Below are 23,244 nucleotides of genomic sequence, written 5' to 3' on the forward strand. Positions count from 1 at the left end.
TGTAGTAACTTATTATTTGGTATGGGTAAGGATGGCAAAATCTGGCCCTTAGAAATAGTATGTAGTCACTTTTTTTATTTACCATTGCTATGGTGAAACCAAGTTTAGTCAAGTTTTTTTCAGTAATGTAAAGTTGTATTTACTTATGGATGACTACTCTTGTGTGAGCTTATGCAGTGTTTGTTTTGATTGAAAATCAAATTATTAATTTTTAGGGAACTTAGTTTTAGGATACATATAGTATATATGCCTCTTGTTAATAAGAGTATCTCACAATAAAAGTAGCAGATAATGTTGTATGCACTGTTAGATATACAAGCCTGATTAGCCCATCATATCTCCAACTGAATGTTCTGGTGTGTAGCTCCTAAGTATTTCAGGAATAATCTGAGCTGAGTTCCAGGTTATTTGTGAAAAGCTCTGCTTCTGACCACAATTTTTTTACAGTATTCACAGACTTAAGTAGGGCTCTTAAAGGTGAAGTGTATTCCTGATGAATAAATACAAAAATAGTTTTAATTTCCTAAATCCATTATCTAAATATATATGTAAACTCAAATGATACATTTTTGAAGTCATTTGCTCTTACTTTCCAGGGTCTGTGCTTAGGATTCTTGAATTATCCTGAAAAGAAGAAGCCCCATGTTTTGGAAAGGTTTCCTTGTGACTCAGAAACCCAGAATTAATTGCAAAATTTGTGCAGAATCCATTCCTTGCCACAGGATTTGGCTGTACAATATAAGTTTTCATTTAAAAATATAATTTCTAGTCCTTATGGTTGTGAAACTAACCTTCCAAGTGTGAACCAATGCAGTGCTGACTTGTCTGCAAACAGTGTGAAATAATAGCCTTAGAGAAATAAATTGCTGCCATTCACCTTAAAGGGAAGTACCAACCCTGAAACCTAATTTAAAAAATCTGCCCAGTTAATTATTTAACTGCTGATCATTTTAGTAGAAACATTAATCTGAAAAAACACAAGAACAGCAAAAGTTTTAACGACGAAAAGCTTGATTCAGTGCTTCATTGGCGGAAGCCATGTTCCCACTGATGAAGCTACCGCCCCTCATTCAGGGTGGTTTTATTTTGTCGTAAGAAGACTCTCTACTGGCGATAAAGAGCGGCTACACAGCACCCTTTACAATGGCGCAGCTGCAATGGCACATTGTAAGGTGCGTGGTGTAGACATAATGCGGGCTACCTCAAATCCAACTGTCACAACCTCCAACTCTCCCTTTGACAGCATGTCCCTACAATGCAGTTCTATGCTTGTGCTGTCAGTGCACAATTTCATGGCACACTAAAAAATGAAAACTTTAGGGCAGTGTAAAATTGAAATAAAATCCCAAAATTAGATTACATTTAAAATAAAAATAACCAACACAAGGAATACTGTGCCCATATTATTTTTCATATTCAATTCAATAAAATGCTGTGTTTTATATTAAAGCTTCTGTAGAAATTTCAGCATGCTGCAGCAATAGCGTAGTGCTGTGCAGAAATCAGGTGTGCTTCCTGTACATGTGGATCCATCTTTTCCCAGATTACACAGGGCCTGGTATGTTTGTGATATCATCAACTGTTAGAGGAGAAAAACAGCTGAGCTCCAGTCCTAGAGATAAAAGGAAAACAATCAGATAGTTTTGTTTTTAAATGTATCTCTCTTTATTCTTATTATTTTGAAATATAAAGCTGGCAATTAATTTCAGATATACCCTCTACTTTCTACTGTTTCTTCTGTAACAAGAAAGTAGATATGCATGACACTGCAAAATTCAAATGAGGTAATACTTCCAGAAGTACATCTCAGTCTTTACTTACCTACATCCTGGAACAATAAATTAAGCATCCAAAAAAGTAACAGCATTCAGCAAGGAAGTAGGAAGTAAGGGAATAGTCTGTCCACTGTTTGAATGAGTAATTGTAAATAAGTGAGGGGAAGCAAGATGTGTTTATGTCAAATAGGAAAGAAGACAGAAAAGTTATAGCAGTGTAGTTCCTACACAGAAAGCAGAGTAGGATATAGGGACAGATGGTTCCTCATCAGATTCTGTGTTAGTTTCCTTTTTTCATCCATAATTTTTAGACATATCTGTGTGGAAGACACATCCTGAAAGAGAAAGGGCTTGTTATATATTACGTTGCTCATAAATGGAGACAAGATAGATGCAGAGGTCTATATGTTAATTAAACTTTCTATACCGTCAAGGTTCCGTCCCCACTCTGTACTCTAGGGTACAGATGTGGGGACCTACATGAAAAACCCCCTAAGCTTATTTTTACCAGCTTAGGTTAAAACTTTCCCAAGGTACAAACTATTTTACCTTTTGTCCCTGGACTTTTTTGCTGCCACCACCAAGCGTCTAACAAATATAACAGGGAGAGAGCCCGCTTGGAAACGTCTTTCCCCCCAACTATCCCCGCAAGCCTTACACCCCCTTTCCTGGGGAAGGCTTGATAAAAATCCTCACCAATTTGCATAGGTGAACACGGACCCAAACCCTTGGATCTTAAGAACAATGAAAAAGCAATCAGGTTCTTAAAAGAAGAATTTTAATTAAAAAAAAAAAAAAGTAAAAGAATCACCTCTGTAAAATCAGGATGGTAAATACCTTACAGGGTAATCAGATTCAAAACATAGAGAATCCCTCTAGGCTAAACCTTAAGTTACAAAAAGACACAAAAACAGGAATATACATTCCATTCAGCACAACTTATTTTATCAGCCATTTAAACAAAACAGAATCTAACGCATATCTAACTAGATTGCTTACTGACTTTTTACAGGAGTTCTGACCTGCATTCCTGCTCTGGTCCCGGCAAAAAAAAACACAGAGAGAACCTTTTGTTTCCCCTCTCCAGCTTTGAAAGTATCTTGTCTCCTCATTTGTCATTTTGGTCAGGTGCCAGCGAGGTTATCTTAGCTTCTTAACGCTTTACAGGTGAAAGGATTTTTCCTCTGGCCAGGAGGGATTTAAAGGTGTTTACCCTTCCCTTTATATTTATGACATATACTGTAGTCAGTATTTCTGTTACAGGAACGGTATCTGGAAAAAATTAAAGAGTTTACTCTCTTTAAAAAGTTTTACAGGATGCAGCTAGGCTTCTCTCCATCTTTCAGGATTCAGTGAGAATGGCAATTACAGAACTTTGGGTAGCAAATTTATTTTTATTTTTTGTAGATTCTGATTACTACTATTAACAGACAGTATACAAGATCATCCTGAATATCTAGACCCAGCAAAGAATGGATTTTATTTTCTCCAGTGTTTCTTCCTAGGTGTGCAAAATATTTCCCTCTGGGATTCTGAGGGTTTTGAGATTTTTCAGGTACTTACTTCATGAGTTATTGTATATGCTGAGGGGCCCACAGTCTTTTTTTCACAAGTGTCTTATTTTCTGAGTCTCTGTTATTTTGTCTCTCTTTTTTTGTACTTGTCGAATACAGTTTTCTGGGCTCTGCAGTTTGTCAGCTGTCGAGAGCTTAAGTGATGGCTTCCTGGTGGCTTCCACTTTATTATCAGAATTTGCTTTCCAAAGTGGAGTTCATTTTATTTGTTTTCTGGTTTAAACTTTCCAGCAGATCTCTATTAGAGAGCTCTCCTGAGGCTGAAGTGAGGACGATATGGCAGATCTGGAGGTAGCTGCTCTGTGAAGGGTCAGTGGGACAAGCAAGCTTAGTTTTTAATGCTTTGTGATTGTCATATAACTTAAATAGTTTATAGCATTATTATTAGCTGTTTATAACAAATATATAAATATTTAACACTAAGTGCCATAGTTCGTAAACAAACGGCTTGTAACTCTGCATTTCTGGATTCTCTGACTGTCAGTCCCTGCCCCCTTTTGTAACTTAAGTGTATACGTGTGTTCTGTTAATGATTTAGGACTTCAACACTAGTTTGTATTTTATTTATGTGAAAAGTTGAAAGAATTATCCTGGGATTTCTTTGACAGCAGCACTCATTGCTAGCTTTCACAGTGTTCAGTAAGGGCTGTGAGGATGGTGATCCTATTGCTTCTATCCTAGCCAGCCTACTTGTCCATAGTCCTCTTCCCATGAATGAGGTTGGGGACATCCCCCAGTCTCCAGTCATCAGGGCAAGACCTCCATGCTGTGCCTCAAATGTGTGTGTCTGTGGGTTAGGTTTACGGTGGCCAGACAGCAAGTGTGAAAAATTAGGGCGGGATGGGGGGGTAATAGGTGCCTATATAAGAAAACCCCCCAAATATCGGGACTGTCCCTATAAAATAGGGACATCTGGTCATCCTAGTTAGGTTGGGGTGACATCCACACCCCATTTCCTCAAATAAAATAGAAAACAAATTATTTGCTGGATTAGCAGGGTACAGAACTGCAGTATCAACTAGTGTGGTCACAACCACAGCACTATTGGGCAGACTCAAGAGGTCTTTACATGAAAGGGCAGGAAATGTGCATGCAAGGGAGTAAGGAGGTGGTTTTGTGTGGAATGGCTGTGCTGCAGTACTGCTTTTCTAATGGATGCGCTGAGCATGCATGGAGTTTTGTTCTAGAAGCAATGTGTGCTACTGTCTCCCAGGGCTGTATGCTACTTCAAATTAAAAAGGTATTTCAGTTCACATTTAATTTTTCCAGTTCTTTTTGTGTTTTTAAGGTCCCTGTGCTGCTACTTGGCACTTTCTGAACCCAGACTGTTCATTGCAGAACACTTTCATTGCCAGGGTGGCTCCGTTCTGTGCCGGCAGTGGGAAGCCTCTGAAAGGGCTGTGTCTATGCTGCAGAATCTGGGTAGCCAGCATTTAAAAAAACAAACCAAAAACCTGATATAATGCTCACTACTCTGACTGTGCAGTGAGTGTCCACAGTAGCCCCAGTTTGAAGTGGCAACACCACCATCAAGTCAAGCAGGCAGCTTAATATTGGGCATAATCAATCCTAAAGAGGCAAGGAGCAACAGCATACATCTTAAAGGGTATGTCAACACTGCAGTGTATACCCATGTCCTGACTCATGTGCATGCAGGCATATGCTTGCCAACCACAACTCTGAATGTCTATAGTGCCAGCCTCACACTATCCTTACCTGTTTACCAAGGCCATGCAGGTTCTGCAGTTACATGGGTTTGGGGATAGGATTCTGGCGGCATATCCTAGGGTTGCTGGAGCCACTCTAGGAATTGTTTTACAGTGGTGTTGGAGGAGAACTTGTTGGGCCTCTGCATGGAAAGTGGTTTTAGCCCACTAACAAATTTATCTGTTAGTGATTTAACAAATCTTGCATCCGACGAAGTGGGTATTTACCCACGAAAGCTCATGCTCCAATACGTCTGTTAGTCTATAAGGTGCCACAAAACTCTCTGCCGCTTTAACAAATTTAGGCTCATCGTGCTCCATCTTGGGCCTTGGCATGAATCCAGCACTATTGGATGAGCTGTTCCTGCTTGTGACTGAACTGTTTGAGGCACGGTAGATTTTCTACAGGACAGTGGCTGACATTTCAGCAGCAGTTTTTGACTCTTGGAAGACAGCAGTGGGTCTCAGAGGGGAAGTATATTCATGACAGCCTACTCACAACTCTAGCTGCCTTTGCTGTGGATTCCCTGTGTGCAGACTTACATTTCTGGTGCAAAATAACTAGAACAACATGGTGGGAATAAGTTGTCATGGAGACCTGGGATGAACAGCAATGGTCCAGAGCTTCTGCATGAGGAAGTAGACCTTCATGGAGTTCTGTGAGGAATTCACCCCTCTCCGTCCGATCCTCTGGCCCCAGGACACACAAAATAGGGATAACATGTAAGAACAAATCATGCCAAACCAACCTAATTTTCATCTTTGACAGGGTTACTGGCCTATTGGTTGAGAGGAAGCTGTAGATGTGATATATCTTGATTTTAGTAAGGCTTTCGATAGTCTCACATGACATTCTCATAAGCAAACTAGGGAAATGTGGTCTAGATGAAATTACTATCAAGTGAGTGCACAACTGGTTGAAAGGCCATACTCAAAGAGTAGTTATCAGCAGTCTGCTGTAAAATTGGAGGGGGTGGAATATCCTGCCAGGGGTCAGTCCTGGGTCTGATGATATTCACTATTTTCATTTATGACTTGGATAACGGAGTGGAGAGCATGCTTATAACATTTGCAGATGACACCAAGATGGGAGGAGTTGCAAGCACTTTGAAGGATAGGGTTAGAATTCAAAATGACCTTGACAAATTGGAGAATTGGTCTGAATTCAACAAGATGAAATTCAATAAAGACAAGTGCAAAATACTTCACTTAGAAAGGAAAAATCAAACTCACAGCTACAAAATAGGGGATAACTGGCTAGGTGGTATTACTGCTATAAAGGATCTGAGGTTGATAGTGGATCAGCAGCTGAATGAGTCAGCAGTGTGATGCAGATGTGAGAAATGCTGATATCACTGGGCATGTTTATTCATGAGAAATGAAAACTGAGGGGGGACCTGATAATAGTCTCCAAATGTGTTGAGGGCTGCTATAAAGAGTGCTCTGGTTAATTGTTCTCTCTGTCCACTGAAGGTAGCACAAGAAGTAATGGGCTTAATCTGCAGCAAGGGAGATTTAGAACCCCAAGGGAGGTTGTGGAATCCCCGTCACTGAAGGCTTTAAAAAACCTATTTAGACAAACACTTGTCAGGGATGGTTTAGGTTTACTTGGACCTGCCACCGCACAGGTAGCTGGACTTGAAGACTTCTTAAAGTCCCTTCCTGCTCTCCATTTCTATGGTTCTATACCAGTGCCAAAGTAGGTTGCTGTTGCTATCTGGAAGCTGGCTACCACTGACTATTACAGGTCTGTCACAAACCAGTTTGGTGTTGGCAAGTCTGCTCCCAGTACTATAGTGGTGGAGGTCTATCCATAGGTGATGGACACAGCCAATGTGCCTGAAATAATAGCTGGCTTTGAGAGAAGCTGAACTGGGGCTATTGATGGCACTCTCATGTTCGTGCTTTGGCCTGCCTCAAGGAGGAGAGGAATACATCAGCTGCAAAAAGCTGATGTTGTCAGTTGTTCTGTAGGCATTGGTCAACTACAGACAGGTTCATAAACACCAACATGGGATGGACTGGCAAGATGCATGATGGCAGAGTGCTGAGAAGATGTGATATTTACATGCGTGGACAAGCAGGGACTGTATTACCGCTACATGGTATGGCTATCAGTGTGTCTGTACTCACTGTTGTTTTAGGGGTCCCTATCTACCCTCTACTGCTGTGGGTCATGAAACTGTACCCAGATCTCAGAGCATCTGGCAGAAGGTTTAATTACACACTGAGTCGTTGTGGAGTGCACATTTGATTGGCTGAAGACAAAATGGCACTATATGCCAACTCATTTGGATGCCAGTGTGGCCAGTGCTGTACGGTATGCTGTGTCCTGTACAGTGTCTGTGAGGCTAATTGTGAGAGTTCTTATGTGGAGTGGGTTCAAAACACTGCTGGTTTGCAGTCCTGATACAGGCCACCAGTAAGTGCATCTGTCATTGTTGGGACTGGGTCCAGGAGAGCAAGGGAAATAAGGGATGCCTTGTGCACCCACATCCTTGTATTGCCAGGTGCAGTGGATATGGAAATGCGATGCTATCATGGGGGACTGTAATGCTGTGTATTAAGTATATATATCAATATGTTTGGTAACTTCTGAGTTGTTGGTTTTATGTGATTATAAGAGTTTTAAACTTGTATTAAAAGCTTTGAATACAATTTCCTGATTTTTCCCTTCTTTTTCCAAGCACTCATGCAACAAAGTATTGTACAACCAGACTAATTTATTAACAAAACCAAAGGTATTAAAATATCCAGAAAACCATTGCAGGCATACCAGCTGCCTGTCCACAATAACTATTTACAAGTGTGCCAAGTGAAATAAAGTATAACTGTGTTCAAAACAGTGCCAGTTAACTGAAGGCCAAGCTCCACAGTCTCGCTGGTAGTGGACTGGATGTCAGAACTGTGCCACCTGTTCTTCCTCCTCCTGGTTGAATGTGTTGACTTTTGTATGCTACTTTACAGGGCTGTAGTGCACAGGGTATATCAGATCGTTCCAGTTCACAGACTTGTTAATAGCCCACCCAGCCCCTGAGTTTTTAGTGACTGCATTGGCTGTAGGATATGGTAACATGGAAGAGAATCCCATGGTCACTGGAATTGGTACAGGGACGTGGTGGCTGTCAGAGAGATCAGCTGTTTTAACAGTGCCCCAGCCTGATCCCTGTTCCTTTGGTCATGTTTGAGGAAATTGGCAACCATTCTGTCCTCTCCTTTCCTATCCTGCTCCTCCCCTCCTTCCTGGTACTCCAGGTGTTTGAGACTTGTATGCCATGTCGTATAACCTGTCATCTCTGGGCCTCTCTTCCCCATACTGGTTCAGGGTCCTGCCTCCAAGATTCCAGAGTGGCTGTGTTGGTGCAGCTGAGGGAGAAATCTTTGCCAAGATCATGAATGTATTTTTTTCATGGCAAGGAAAAAGAGTTTTCGACTTTACATTCTGCATCAGGACAAGGCAACAGATTGATACTTTTGTCAAAGTGATGTGTTTTCATTCTGTATTTATACCTTGCCCTATTCAGAAGCTATGTCCAGCAACATACCTTGACCAAAGACACACCATAGTAAGAATTTCAGATTGAATTTTTTTTAAAAAGTATGTGTGGAGGGGAGAGTTGGTAGAACTCTCATGGGGGACTAGGGCAATCCAATTAGAGTCCTGTTGTCAGTTTCAAATGGTATAGGTATTCCTGTTCTACAAATCCCCGAGTGGGAGAAGGAGTAGCTTTTTCCAGGCTACTGGTGAAATCCCATCTATCTGTGAAAAGGACATTTGCTTTTTTGTTTTGTTTTTGGTTTATTTTTGTCACCTGGTGACGGAACAGCTTATATAAGAATGGAGAGGGCTGGGAAGCTATCGAGGTAGCTGTTGGAAATTTTCCGTACTGAGGAATCTCACAGACCATATCGTGTTTCTCTAAAGCATCACCTGCTACCATTCTAAAGCATCACCTGTTAGGACTGGAGGAAAATTGAACTTTAACAGGATGCTGAACTAGGGTGCAAAGGCTTGCCAACAGCTGAGCAAATTCCCACCCACCAACCCAGACAACATGTCATGAACAGGCAAAACCAGAGAACCAAGCACTGTGGTCCACAAAGGACTTTTCTACTGAATACAACCATTGAGATGTGTAATCCATACTGTCTAGGACAATGGTTTAATGCTAGCAACAGTATAAGTCTGTCATACTACTGGTGTGACAGAGGTATGAAGACAGCACTATACACAGACACATGTGCTCATGCTTGCTAAGCCTGTAATCCTGAATCATTTTTTAATAGTAAGTGCAAAGATAAAAAATGAACCACCAGTTGCACACTTAAAAGGTTTTTTCCCTACTTGGAATCCATATTGGATTGCACATGATGGAGGGGGGAGGGAGAAGAGAGAGGAAGGGGGATGGGTTAGGGAAATGTATGGCTTCCACCCTCAACTGAAGCTAAACCCCATTCCCATTGCACTGTATATCCTCCAAAACAATAATTCTTCAACTAGTGTCCCTAATGCTGTTCTATCACCAGGGAGGCTTGCCTTCATTGTAAGGACATGCTCGTCTCACTGGGGTTCAAACATTGCCTCACTTGTCCTAATTGGAATGGCCACTCAAAGTGAGTTTGCTGCCTTGGAGAGTCGTACATCCCCCAGAAGTGTAACATTTGTCTAGCCCTTAAATCCAGTGTGAAGAAGAACCAGGAGATTAAGTTGCATTCCCTTTGCCCTGCTTCTGAGCCAGTTCAGGAGAAACTCCCCCCATATACCAGTCTCTAGGCAGATCCAGTGCCCCTTTGACCTTGGCTTAGCTCTATCCTAGAAAGAGGAGGATTCCAGAGATGTCCTCAAAGGGTCCCAGGAAGAGGAGTTCTGACCAGGGTGGATAAAAATCAATGATTTAAAAAAAAAATCAGATTTTTTAATTTAAATTGGATTTTATTGATAAAATGCTTTTTGAGGAAAAAACCTATCTAAAGATAATCATAATTAAGATACATTATAGCTCAAAGATATCTTATCCTGGAATAGGGATTATAAATTTTAATTCTATAGTATGAAACAATATCTTCATGTAATGGTTAAGAAAAGTTTTGTAAATGAGTTCCAATAGTTCATGGATTGGGGACCCAATCTTATGGGGTTCCAGGGGCTTTTGTGTAGATTTAGGTAATCTTTCTATCTACCCAGTGGGACTCAGTGCTCAGTCTAGAAGATACCATCAGAGATGCTTAGTTTTGCAGTTCTCAAACTGTGGATTTGTGTCTCCAGAGACAACATGCTTGTTAACAGCAAAAATGTTTTAAAACAAATACATAATATATAGAGGTGACAAATAACAGACCTCAACCCTATTGTCCCTCTGCAAATTTGTGTACACAGAGTCAATCCCTTACTTCTCTCTAAAAGTGCAAAGTTTCAAAAAGTTCAATGAATGGAGATTATTGGGGGTGGAATAGATCTGGACGAGGAGAAGAAGTCTGGAGATAAATGTGAGAAGGGAGGGACAGGCAGTAGAAACAAAAGTGAAACTGTTTGAGCAGCATATTCCAGAAGCCTTGAGGTCTTTCTAAGTGTAGCCTTCATTGATTTGAGATCTACCATACCATTCTCTCACTAGAAGGGAAAGCCTGTGATAGCAACAGGCCATAAAAGAAACTAGGGTGACCAGACAGCAAGTGTGAAAAATTGGGATGGGGTTTGGGGGTAATAGGCTCCTATATAAGACAAAGCCCCAAATATCAGGGCTGTCCCTATAAAATCGGGACATCTGGTTATTTTAAAAGTTACCCGGTTTGGGAATAAGAACCATTCAAGAAATATGTTTGCTGATGGTGTTTTAAAGAAAGTCACACCAGTGAACTAGTGGAAGTCACTTTAGCACTTGAATTCAGAGACTGTTGAAGTGATAATCTCACTTTGAACAGCAGTAGCTTCTTCTGCCGGTGTAGAAAGAATATTTTCTTCCTCTGGACTAATTCATTCCAAACTGAGAAATCGTTTGGGACCTGAAAAAGCAGGAAAGCGCTTTTTTTTTTTTTCCCCTTTTTTCCTTTCAGGTTATGAACAAACAGGAAAATGAGGGTGACAATGACTGAGTTAGCTGCAGAAGCCAATATTTTAAGTTTCCCATGTTGACCTGGCTGACATAGTCAATTTATTTTTTGTTTCTTTTGAAAAAAAATCATTTAACTATTTTAGTTAAAAACAATTTTAATAAAAACCTGATTTTAAAAAACTTGAACGTTTAAATTCAAAAATTCATATGCGTGTTTTGTTAAAATATCATGTTTGCTGTTGAAGAAAAAAATCCAGAATACATAACGTTGTTTTAGTTAAATAAAACAATTCAAATGTCTTTCTGGTGATGTTCTCCTCCTAATCTAGCATGGCAAGAAAATCCTCCAAATACTAATGATTAACCTGTTGGATTGGAGATAGTTCACCTCCCAATGACTTCATAAATATCTGCTTCACTTACCTTTGGTAAATGAAATAACCAAACAATCATTCATTTTCTGATAGAGCTGTAAAACTAATCTGAAAAGTTTTCAAAATAAATCACTTTAAAAATGTGTAGTGTGTACCTTCTAAAAATAAAACCCACATCTATCTCTGAGCTGTGAAGAATATGTATTAAGGTTATAACAACCAACAAGAATGCACTTTTATGTAAAAATCCATGATTAAATCGAGTCTTCCTGACTAGTGGTTTAAATCATAATTTAAATCAATTTGATTTAAATCAAATCCACCCGGCTTTGACTCCCTTCCTAAATAACCTGTTTCCCAGTTAGTTGACTGTCTCAGAATGACCTCTTGGCTCGGTACCAGAGAGGCTAAGGACTCCTGCAGTGCTGGTAGAACTAGAAAGTCGCAGAGCTTTTCCAAGAGCAAACATAGCTCCTACCGAGCTTCGGTACTGTCCAGACGTGACAAAGAGGGCAAAGAGAAACATTGTTCCAGGCCGATACTGTCAGATGCAGCTTTACCACTGGTACTTCCCCTGTTTGGTTTTTCTGTACTGTGCAAGCCTAAGTGTCTGACTCTGTTGGCCCCCAACTTTTCAGAGTAGAATGACTTTTTAGAGTAGCCTGGATAGGCAGTTATGTCCCGTTGCCCTCAACTGGTACCATCTTTACTGCTGTCTGAAGCCTTGAGCAGATGGATTACTTGATGAATATAAAGGCTTTTAAATGAGTCTTTGGGATTTCTAGAAACTGCTCATCATGGTGGTGAGGGTAATAAAGTAGGTTTTTCTGTTAGAACCTTATATTGTAAACATGGGCATAATTTGGCCTGCAGAAACTTTAATCCTGGGAATGATGTGTGAAGTGGAAAGAACCCAGGTTGACTGAGATTGCTCTGTGTGTGTGGGGTGGGGGGCTGGCAGGTAGAAAAAATATAATCTTTTTACTTGCAAACTAAACAAATTTTATATGTAAATCAGTGAGATACAATTAATACAAAAACCCACAATACCATTTTGGCTAAGTCACTTTTCAGGGTAGAACCATACTTAAGCATAATCACAGCAGTCACATCTCTTCGCTTTCTGATATTTAAAAATTGACAGAACATATTATCCCTGATTGACTTTTTTAGTATTCATTTTTAGACATGAATTTTACCATACAATGCATCTGCCTGAAAGAAATAAGACCTTGAAGCACAAAACCTGTTTGGAGGAAAGAAGCGCTCGGAACAGCTTAATACTTTGCCTTAAAAATAGTGTGTGGTGCGTCACGGTGAGATTTGTGCGTGGTCAAATTTAGTTTTTAGATTAGAGTTTAGTACAGGAATTAGGAGAGGTAAATAAGAATTGTCCAATATAAATTTTAATATAATATAGATTAGGGACCTATGTAGGACTAAAGCAGTAAGCAAGTTTAGTTTTTCTTTAAGTAAACAACACAACTGTAAGTATTCTCCTATTTTTTTAAATTCTGATTTTATATTAAAATATGACTGGCAACTCTGCTTGCCCAAAGCCATCTTTTGATTTGCTAGTTCAGCATTTTTGGTGTCGGACTCATGCATAAACTCCTAAAGGGGTCAGCTGTGCCCTTATCTGCAGAAGCAGAGTTGAATCTCTATGATCATTATTAGAGTTGGTCAAAAATTTGTTGCTGGAAAATCGAAACATTTTTCAGGAATGTATCAGTTTTGTCAAAACTTTTGCCAAAAACTCATTGGAGTACTTTGTTTTGATAAGATTGAAGTGGTTCATTTTGACATTTATAATTTATAATATAGAAGTCCTATTTATATTATAATATATAAGTCAAAACAATGAAGACAAAACAAACTGAATCAATAAGGAAGTTTTGATATGTCCAAAATAAAATGCTTCTGAGATTTCAAAATTGACTCTTCATTCTGATTCAGGATGAAAGGAAATTTCAAAATGTCGATACTTCCTGAGGAACAGATGGCCTTGAGTTTTGACCAGCTCTAGTCACTATGTGAAAAGGGTAATGAAAAAAGCTAGAGAGGAAAAGATATGTACTCATTGTCTCCATTCCCTATGGTTTAACTCAGTGGATGTCAGGTGGGAAAGGATTTCTATTTATTTAAAATGTTATGTGGCTTGAAAGCCTGTTGACTTGAAGGAGCATCACACCTGATTTAAGAGCTTGTAAAATATTTAAAAATTCCATGACCAAAATAGTCTTAATGTACTTCATTTCAGTTTTTTTTGTTTTCTGAGTCTATTCTCTCTCAATATTTTACTCTAACAAAAATAAAATTGAAGATTTAGTACATTAATCACTTTTACAGTATCATTTTTGTTTTGAAATCTAAAAGGGCAATATCTTGCCTGTTTTTAATTTTGTTTCTGCAAGTCCTCTTCTACCATCGGAGGCTATGTCTACACTTCGAGCTGGTAGTGTAATTCTGTAGTCGTAGATCTGTGCTAGCTCTGTTGGAGTTAGCGTGTTAAAAATAGATGGTAGCCGTGGTAGCATGAGTGGAGGGACGGGCTAGCAGCCCTGAATACATGCCTAGGATCTTGCAAATGGGGACAGAAAATAAAATCTGTGCTATTTTGACATCGTTACTATAAACTGAATAAATTGTTAGGGTTTAATTGTGCAAACTACTAAGTGTCCTCTGCTCCCATTGTGATTAATGACACTGTCAGAAGTACAAAAAATTACTTTTCTGAAAAGAAAAAGGGGATTGAAACAGAATTTCCATACAGCCCCAACTCCTCCAACACAACAAAACAAAGGTGACCTGTCTAGACTGGCACAGATGTATTTGAAAAATCAAATGAACAAGTAAGAAATGAGCCATCTCCTGTGCCGCCTTGTATCAGTTCAAACATGCGATAAGTTCAGTAGTGGTGTTCCACATCACGATAAAAGGTTCATTACCTAAAAATCTGAGAGAACTAAATGTGCACTAAATGACTATAGAAGTTATCATCTGCAGGGACTGCAGTAGCACATTTATAACTTGGCCAAAATCTCTGTCTTGCATAGTTGTTGAAGGGAAGCATTTTCTCTCTGAGCTTCAGATAGATGGCTATCTGTGAAATGGGATTTGACTAAATGCTACCAGATTACTGTGGTGGAATCCAAACCTCTGGATCTCAAGGTCTCAGCGGGCTGTAGCATTTTTTTCCTCTATTGGCATCTCTGGCACATTTCCTGGGCATCAACTGTCAGTCTGCTGCTCTTTCACAGAAATGGAGCCCCAGAGCCTACCTGCCTTTGGCCTCCAGGACCAGTGCTGACCCTCCCAGCCACCCAGTAGCTTAAACACACTTTCTCAGAGAACATCCCCCGAAGGTGTGAGCCATCTGGGTTAACTCTTCAAGGGACCAAGTGATAAGTGTAGCATGTAACTTTATTTAACTCAGTATTCTAGCACATTATTGCTCTTTACTTAATCATGTGAGACTTACAGAGATCTGTACAAACATAGTAAACGCTACACACATTTCCCTTACTCTAGTTCGCCCTTTCCTTGGGGGGGATCATCTGTGTTCAGGTAGGCAGGGTCTCCACTCCCCTGCCTCTTTTGCCTCATCTGGCTCTAGCAGCAGCTTCCCTCTTAAACTGGTGCAAAATGGTCAAAGAGGGAAAGCAAACAGAGAAGCTTCTGCCCTTTGTGACCGTCCAGACCCTCTGCTGGATAACTCCCTGTTTCACCTGAACAGGTGACCACAGAGTCCTACCCGGTGACTTTGTTGCTAGGTGACCTCTCCCCTGACAGACCAGTTCTCCTGGCTGGGAGTCAGTCTTTTGTCTAGACTGATTACCTTTCAGTAGTCAGGTGCTTAAGTCAATAACCCTGTTTTGCCACTCACTTTTCCAATTCTGGTCCAACATGGTAACAGGACAATAAAGAAGATCGAGAACCACACAGTCAAAAAAAAGGCTGCAGTCTGGTAAAGAGAGATACAGAGTTCATAAACACAGAACATGGACAGAGTTCACCAACTGTACAGACAGATTCCCCAAATTATCAGAGTGACAGCATCTGTTCCCAGGGTTAACAGGTCCTGGAACCTGAAGTAAGAAAATCTACTTCCATCTTTGTCTGGGGGGTCATCTGTAGTGATCTGAGGGGGAGAGCATGGGACTTGTGTTACACATCTGTGATAACTCACCAAGAAAGTTGTGAACCATGGTGTTATGCCAACTTTATTGTGTGACGGTGAAATGTGCGCACTGAGAGAGGCTGAAGAGTGGAGAATTCAGTTTTTGTGGTCACCATCAACTGTTCCATATTAAGTGCACGACAAGATCAGAAATGAGCAGTTTTGGGCACTACACTTCAAGAAAGATGTGAACAAATTGGAGCGAGTCCAGAGGACAGAAACAAAAATTACAAGTGATTTAGAAAACATGATATACGAGGAAAGATGGAAAGAACTGGACACATTAAATTTAGAAAAGAGATGGCAGAGGGGGAATATAGGTTTTCAAATATGTAAAAGATTATTTTAAAGATGTTATCAATTTTTTTCTACTTCTTGCCCTACCATTGGTAGATGTAATCAGTTTAGTTTACAGTCAAGGAGCTTTAGTTGAATATTATGAAAAGCTTAACTGTAAGGATGGTCAAGCACAGGAACATGTTACCAAGGGATGTTGTGGAATCCTTGTTGTTGGAGGTTTTTAAGAACAGCTTAGACAGACACCTGTCAGAGATAGTCTAGTAATACTGATGCCTGCCTAAGCACAGGGGGATGGACTAGATGACCTCTTGAGACCCCTGGCAGCCCTACATTTTTAAGATCCAGTATTTTGTGGCTGAACCCAGCAACCATCTCCATTGTGCTGGTTTTGTTTTGACAGCTTTCTTGGTACAGATGTATTATTAGGATGGAAGACTAGCGAATTACAAGCCATGTTTACTAGGGAGTTGGTCAGTGATCAGTTGGTTGCCAAAAGCTTCAGTGATGTGATTGCCAGTGAAGGACATAGGTAGATCATCCAGCTAGGAGAAAGATCTGGGTGGAGCTTGATATAAATGGAAGCTATATCCCTCTAGGATTTGCCTTGAAATCATGATGATGAATAGGAAGATTGACTGGTATAGATCCCATTTTGGGGTTTGAATCAACACCAGCTCATCTGTTCTGCATCCGTGTGAATGGACAAATTGGAGAGTTGCATGTGTGCTTTATATGGTCTTGCAAAGAGGCAGGGTGAGGGGCTGGAGAATCTATTGATTAGTTTTTTCTAATTAAAACAAAAATTATTCCTCATAACCAAAAGCAAGAAGGGGATGATATAACTTGGCCCAGTCCGCCTTCCAGAAGGTCACCAGTCTATGATGTAAGTGGACCCAGCTGCTGGATCCCATGTGCTTCTAAACCAGCAGGGTCTGGACTGAGTCTAGTCCCTGTTGCTAACTCTAGGTGTCCAGACTCAAAGGTTCAGACCTCTTGTCTGAGCCCTTCCTCAGGATTTAGGACTCTGAAATCCAGCTTCCTCAGACCCCCCATCCCCTATTGCTTACACACAGGCCTTCAGGGTTCCATCTAGCTGTGGGTGCTCCAACTTCTAGTCTGACACCTTTTGGGACAACATGAGAGGCAAGCAGGAAACACAGGCTTAGTAAAGGAATTAACCACAGTAATTTTACTCTTAAAAATACTAGAGAGTTATGTAACTTTGCAAAAGAACAAAAGTCCTGAGATGCACCCTCTGCTAACTTGATCTCATCCCTTATGTACGTCTCAGGTCTTGTTAGTGTTTCAGGCTAGGCAGAGGCCATTCTGCCATCTCTCTCTCCAGCCCGGTCTTCTTGTATGTGGTGGTGAATGGCCCCCTTCACAGAGAAGCAACTCATTGTTAAATATAGTCTGTCCCTTTTTGCTATGTGCTCCACTGATATGCTGGTCTCTTCCTCCTGCCCCAGGCTCTGGGGAGAGAGTCCATTGTTCCATGGGATGGGCCAGTAGTTGATTGACAGAGTCAGTGGCCCTAGATTGTTGGCTTGATGGCTTCCCTGGGATCATCTTTCAGTGAAGTATCTATCACCTTTCCTGGGTAGGTGAGCCTGCTGGAATACATCATAATAACCTTGCATTGGCTAAGATTAGACGAGTTCAGCACATTACACAAAATGAATGTCATAAACTAAAAATGGATGTTACCACACAAAATGGAATTCACAGTTTACCCCACTCTCTCTTAGGGAGGTGACATCATTTGGCATACAAATCTATTGGACTAGATTCTCCATTGTTCCAGTCCTACACTCAGCATAGAATTGGAGCAGGAGGCAGGTCCTTGATGAAACTTAGAGCCATCTAAGGACTGTTCTACATTGTACCATCTTGTAACAGCTCCCTAGGGGACATTATTCCGAGTAAGAATAGCTAGAGAGCAATGCATTCTAGTTATACCTCAACCCTCCCTAGAGAACCCACTATAGTGAGGGCTGAACTGGGGAGGCAGCATAGAGCTGTTGCACCAGTTCCATTCTTGCCCAGGGAAAATGCTTTTGTTGGGGTCATCTTGGGGCTGCTTTCACCTCTGCTGTAGGTCATCTATGCTAGGATGGTGGTATAAAAGGGTCAGAGCATATTCCAGAATCTGGCTGATCAGGAACACTTCTCTAGAAATGTTCGTACATTCCTGAAAAATATAAAGTATGTTGTTAGTATAGCAGAATGACCAACTTCTGTAATTTGACATGCGTGGGCCCTCCTAACATACCTTCCTTTGGGAATTTGATTTTATAAATACCTGTTACTCAAGGCAGTCTGCCAAAAGCAAAGCATTGGTGTCCATAGAGGCCCAAGGGTAAGTTATCTCTGGCAAGGATAATTAACCATTGTCCACAACTCTTCTGCCGGATTTTACAGATGAAATCTCCACATAATGACTGAAAAGCCAGGTTTCCTTTAACTTACAAAAAAAAAATGGTGAAGTGATAAAGAGGAATGATACAAAATCAGAAACGGGGTAAAAGATATAGTGGTGTATGAGGGAAATTGCTGTAAATATAAAAAATATTTGAAGGAAACAGTAAAAACAATTGTCTGGTGTTGCATTGAATTGTAGCTAAAATGGAACAAGTATGAGTCCATTTCAGCAACAATACTTGTAAAGACATCAGTGCTGCAAAATATCCTTGTGGCTCCAAGTCAGCTGTGCAGACTCTTGAAATGTTTTCTGAAGCTTAGTTACACATAGTCCTTTAGCAAAGAAATACAATGAAGTGCTTGAAAAGTTGTGCGTACATTCATCTGAATGATGCCAATGTATTATCATAAGCCTAGTTATTTCACAGTTGGTGGGATACGTTCTTTCCTCTTTCCCGAAAGGGCATCGGGCATCAGTGTTGTTATACTGTAAAGCCAGCTTTAAAGTATAAACCCAATAGATTTTCTTAATAAGCTCATTGCTCTACTGTAAATAGCTTGGGGCATAGTAAAAAACCTGAACCTTAATTATAGTAGCAAAAGGGTCAACATATCAGATTGGTAGTCTTGGCAAGGAAGATATGACTCATTTAAGGAAACTGATATTTGTAGGTTACATTGATAAATACAAGTGTGAACCATTCAACCCAGGGACTTTATTCTAGTGAAATTAAAATAAAGATTTAACTCTTTTAAAATTTCTTATTTTAGTGGTAATTTATATAATAGTGAACATCTTCAGGTTGAATAACAGACATTAAACTAATTTATAATGCCTTTCTAGGAGAGGTACTGTAAATAATAATAATTACCATTTTGCAGATGAGGAAACTAATAGAGAGGTTAAGTGATTTGACTAAGGCATAAGGCAAGGCAAATTAGCAAAAGAACTGGGATTAGATTTAGGGAATTTAAGGCTCCCTGCCATTTACTCATACCACTGTACTACCCCTCTTACAGGTGGATTATCATTTTCTTTCTCTTTGAACAGCTCACTCAGATTTATTCAGGCACAATCTCAAGGCTGATTATATGCTAACAAAACTAGCTGAAAGAAGAAATAGATTTTAGTTTTAATTTGTGGAAAAAAGTAATATGTGACTGTTTTCTATTATTTATATTTGTATTTCTAAAAATATTGCAGTGGCAGTCGAGCAGTATTCCATTCTTATTTTCCATCAAATAGCTGGTGGGACTTTATGAAAGGCTTTGTTGTTGTTGTTGTTTTTTTTTTAAAACAGTTCAGCTGCATTTTTTATGTCTCATACGTTTTTAGCAAGATCAATTACAGTAGCATAAGGTGTTTTTACGTTTTTCTTTTCTTTCACAGTTCATCTGCCCATTAGTACTTATTCCACACGTGAAGTCATTATTTTTATAATTGCATAAAGACTGAAACAGCAATCTGTTATAATGCCACCTAGTCTAGTTTTTAATTGTATGACTGGACAAAAATGTTTATATTAACCTACTATACATTTCATAGAATTATAGAATCGTAGAATATCAGGGTTGGAAAGGACCTCAGGAGGTCATCTAGTCCAACCCCCTGCTCAAAGCAGGACCAATCCCCAATCAAATCATCCCAGCCAAGGCTTTGTCAAGCCTGACCTTAAAAACTTCCAAGGAAGGAGATTCTACCACCTCCCTAGGTAACGCATTCCAGTGTTTCACCACCCTCTTAGTGAAAAAGTTTTTCCTAATATCCAACCTAACCCTCCCCCACTGCAACTTGAGACCATTACTCCTTGTCCTGTCCTCTTCTACCACTGAGAATAGTCTAGAACCATTTCTCTTTTACAAATACCAGAAAGTGTGGGATACATCCCGTAGATGTTAGAGATTGGTTCTATAGGAAGACACAAAATCAACATTTCATTTGTTTGGCTTTGTTAGGACAATACCCCAGGTTCATAGACTCATAGACTTTTAAGGCCAGAACGGACCATCATGATCATGCAGTCTGACCTCCTGCACTTTGCAGGCCACAGAACCTCACCCATCCACTCCTGTAATAGACCCCTAACCTCTGGCCGAGTTACTGAACCTCACATTATGATTTAAAGACTTCAAGTTACAGGGAATCCACCATTTACACTGATCCACAGAATTCATTGTTTAGTTTTCTGATCTTCATGTTCTAACACAATGCTAAGGTGTTCGAGTTGTTTAACTCAAGCGAAACACTGTTCTTCGATGTTTTATGTTTGTAAAAAGCATAATACAACGAAACAGGTAACTAACAAGTGTTCCAATGATCATGATTATTTATTTTTATAATCTGTTCTTGTATTTTGGGCTGCAAATCTCTGAGACAGGGACACTGTTTTAATGCAAAGAGCCTTGCACAATGGGGCCTATCACAGGGTGAGCTAACCTTTTATAGGGGCTTGAGGGTCAGCTGCACATAGTCCTAGGACCTAGGCTCAGGCCACCTGCCCCAGGTGAAGGGAATAAGTCCTGGGATCACAGGGTATAAAGGTGAGATTCTGAACCAGGCCCACTGGGATAGAAAGAACAGCCTGAGTTCAGGGAAGGGAACAGGGAGATTCTTTCTCCTTAGCTCCTGAGCAGAGTTCCTGGGAAGGGAGCTCCATAAAGAGTAGGGGAGGACCTGGTTTGTACGTGGAGCTTATGTTGAATTGTTTTATGTTTGAGAAATGAAACTCAACCCTGCAGGAAAAAGAATGAATCTTGATGTCATAGGGAGGGTGGTGGGTATTTATTTTTTATGCACTGGTTTAGAGAGCCCCATTCTGGTTAGTCCTGCGAATGTTACCATAATGTAAATGATAAAGAATAATGAAGTTTTAAACATAAAATTCAGGAAAGCAGTTTAGATTTTGTTAAACTTCAAAGACAAACCAAACAACAAAACAAAACTACACTACCTTTTGGGTCTAAGCTACCCAATAGTATTCTTTTACCCTAGTGATGTCCTGAAGGGTTTGAAATGAAAATTAGCCATGCCGCTACAAACAAAAATCTAATGATCACCAAGAAAAAGTGTCCTTTTAAGTTTCCTTTAAAAATTAAATCCATTGTTGTATAGGCTCTACTTATTTGTGAGAGGTCACACCCAATAGTTGTTTGTTTCTCTGTTCAGATTTACTTCAGGGATTCCAGCTAGGCATATCAGATTTATTTAGGGAATCTGTCTGGCAAGTTACAGTTGTAAATATAGCAAACAATCCCTCTGTCATATTCTGCCTGTTGTGTACACAAGCAAGCATAAGAACATAACATAAGAACGGCCATACTAGATGAGACCAATGGTCCATCTGGCCCTAGTATCCTGTCTTCCAGCAGTGGTCACTGCCAGTTGCTTCAGAGGGAGTGAACAGAACAGTGATTTTGCAATGATCCATCCCATGTCGTCCAATCCCAGCTTCTGGCAGTTGAAGGTTTAGAGACACTTGGAGCATGGGGTTACGTCTGTGACCATCTTGGCTAACAGCTAGTGATTGATCCTCCATGAATTTATCTAATTCTTTTTTGAACCCTTCACAACAAGTTCCACAGGTTAACTGTGCATTATGTGAAGAAGTATTTCTTTGTTTTAAACCTACATGCAAATCCATCTAGATGTCTTCCAGTTCAGCCACTCCGGTCTCAAGAGCCTGTACTGTCTCTCTGAGGGTAATGGCCTGCTTGTACTGTATGCACACATACACTACCTGCCACAAGGATTCAATGAAATAAGCTGGATAGCCTCCACTCTGTTGCTGGACTTCTGCCTGCATTATTTTTACTCTGTTTTTTATTTTGTTTTGGGTGGGAGTGTGGGGATGGGAGGCTTTTAGCCTAAGTTTGGAGTATGTTGATTAGAGAGGAAGTGCAAGAGGCAGATATGCCTAAACTCCACTGTAAAAATCCCCTGTTCGCTAGCTCCTCTCATTGCTTAGGAGCTGGCTTTTTAAACCCCTATTCTCCCTGAGTTAGCTTCTGCTCCTTCTCCAGGGATCCTAAAGGGATTGTGGATTGAAGGATAGCAGGCTAGAGCCTCATTAGTAAGCTCTCAACCTAGCCTAGCAGGCCGCTTGGTTCAGCATGCAGCCCCCAAAACCTAGAGCTTCTATCTGAGAGGTGAGCAAACTACAGCCCGTAGACCACATCTGGCCCATCCTGCCCGGCCCTTGAGCTTCTGGCAGGGGAGGCTAGCCCCTGGCCCCCTACCCTGCTATTCCCCTCCCGTGCAGCCTCAGGACTGGGCGGCAGCGTGGCTGCGAGAGCCGCCAGCCTGCCCCGGTGCTCTAGACTGCGTGGCTGGGTCTGGCCAGGCGGTGTGGCTGCCAATCCTGATGCTCTGAGTGGCATGGTAAGGGGGCAGGGAGCAGGGGGATTGGATAAGGGGCAGAGGGTCCCGGGGGGGCAGTCAGGGGACAGGGAGTGGGGGGATTGGATGGGGGTGGGGTCCTGGGGGGGTGGTTAGGGGCAGGGAGTCCCAGGAGGGGGCGGTCAGGGTACAAGGAGCAGGGGGGGTTGGATGGGTTGGGGGTTCTGAGGGGGGCAGGAAGTGGGAGTGGGCGGATAGGGGGTGGGGGCCAGGCTGTTTGGGGAGGCACAGCCTTCCCTAACCAGCCCTCCATACAGTTCTGGAACCCCGATGTGGCCCTCAGGCCAAAAAGTTTGCCGGCCCCTGTTCTCTCTTCTTATTTTATTATATGACATTAGCACTTATTTTATTAGTGCTTTTATTATATGACATTAGCACTTCTGTTATAGATGTAAAAGTGTTGTTTTACAGAGTAATTGTAAACAGGATACCTCTCGTAATAGAAGCATGTTGGAAAAAGTGTAC

The 23,244-nt window shown here is 40.8% G+C and overlaps 1 protein-coding gene across 45 annotated transcripts in view; it reads left to right on the plus strand.

Annotated features, from left to right (window-relative positions):
• MBNL2 (muscleblind like splicing regulator 2) overlaps positions 1-23,244 on the plus strand; it is a 181,140-nt gene that overhangs the window by 24,471 nt on the left and 133,425 nt on the right. The window contains exon 1 of one of the 45 annotated variants that reach the window (XM_043534724.1): positions 14,186-14,197. The exons of the other annotated variants lie outside the window; for them this stretch is intronic. The gene's annotated coding sequence lies outside the window, so the exon portion shown is untranslated. Of the gene's footprint in view, positions 1-14,185; positions 14,198-23,244 lie in introns of those variants that run through there. 45 annotated transcript variants of the gene reach the window in all.

This window comes from Chelonia mydas, chromosome 1 (assembly GCF_015237465.2).
Source record: "Chelonia mydas isolate rCheMyd1 chromosome 1, rCheMyd1.pri.v2, whole genome shotgun sequence".
NCBI lineage: Eukaryota > Metazoa > Chordata > Testudines > Cheloniidae > Chelonia > Chelonia mydas.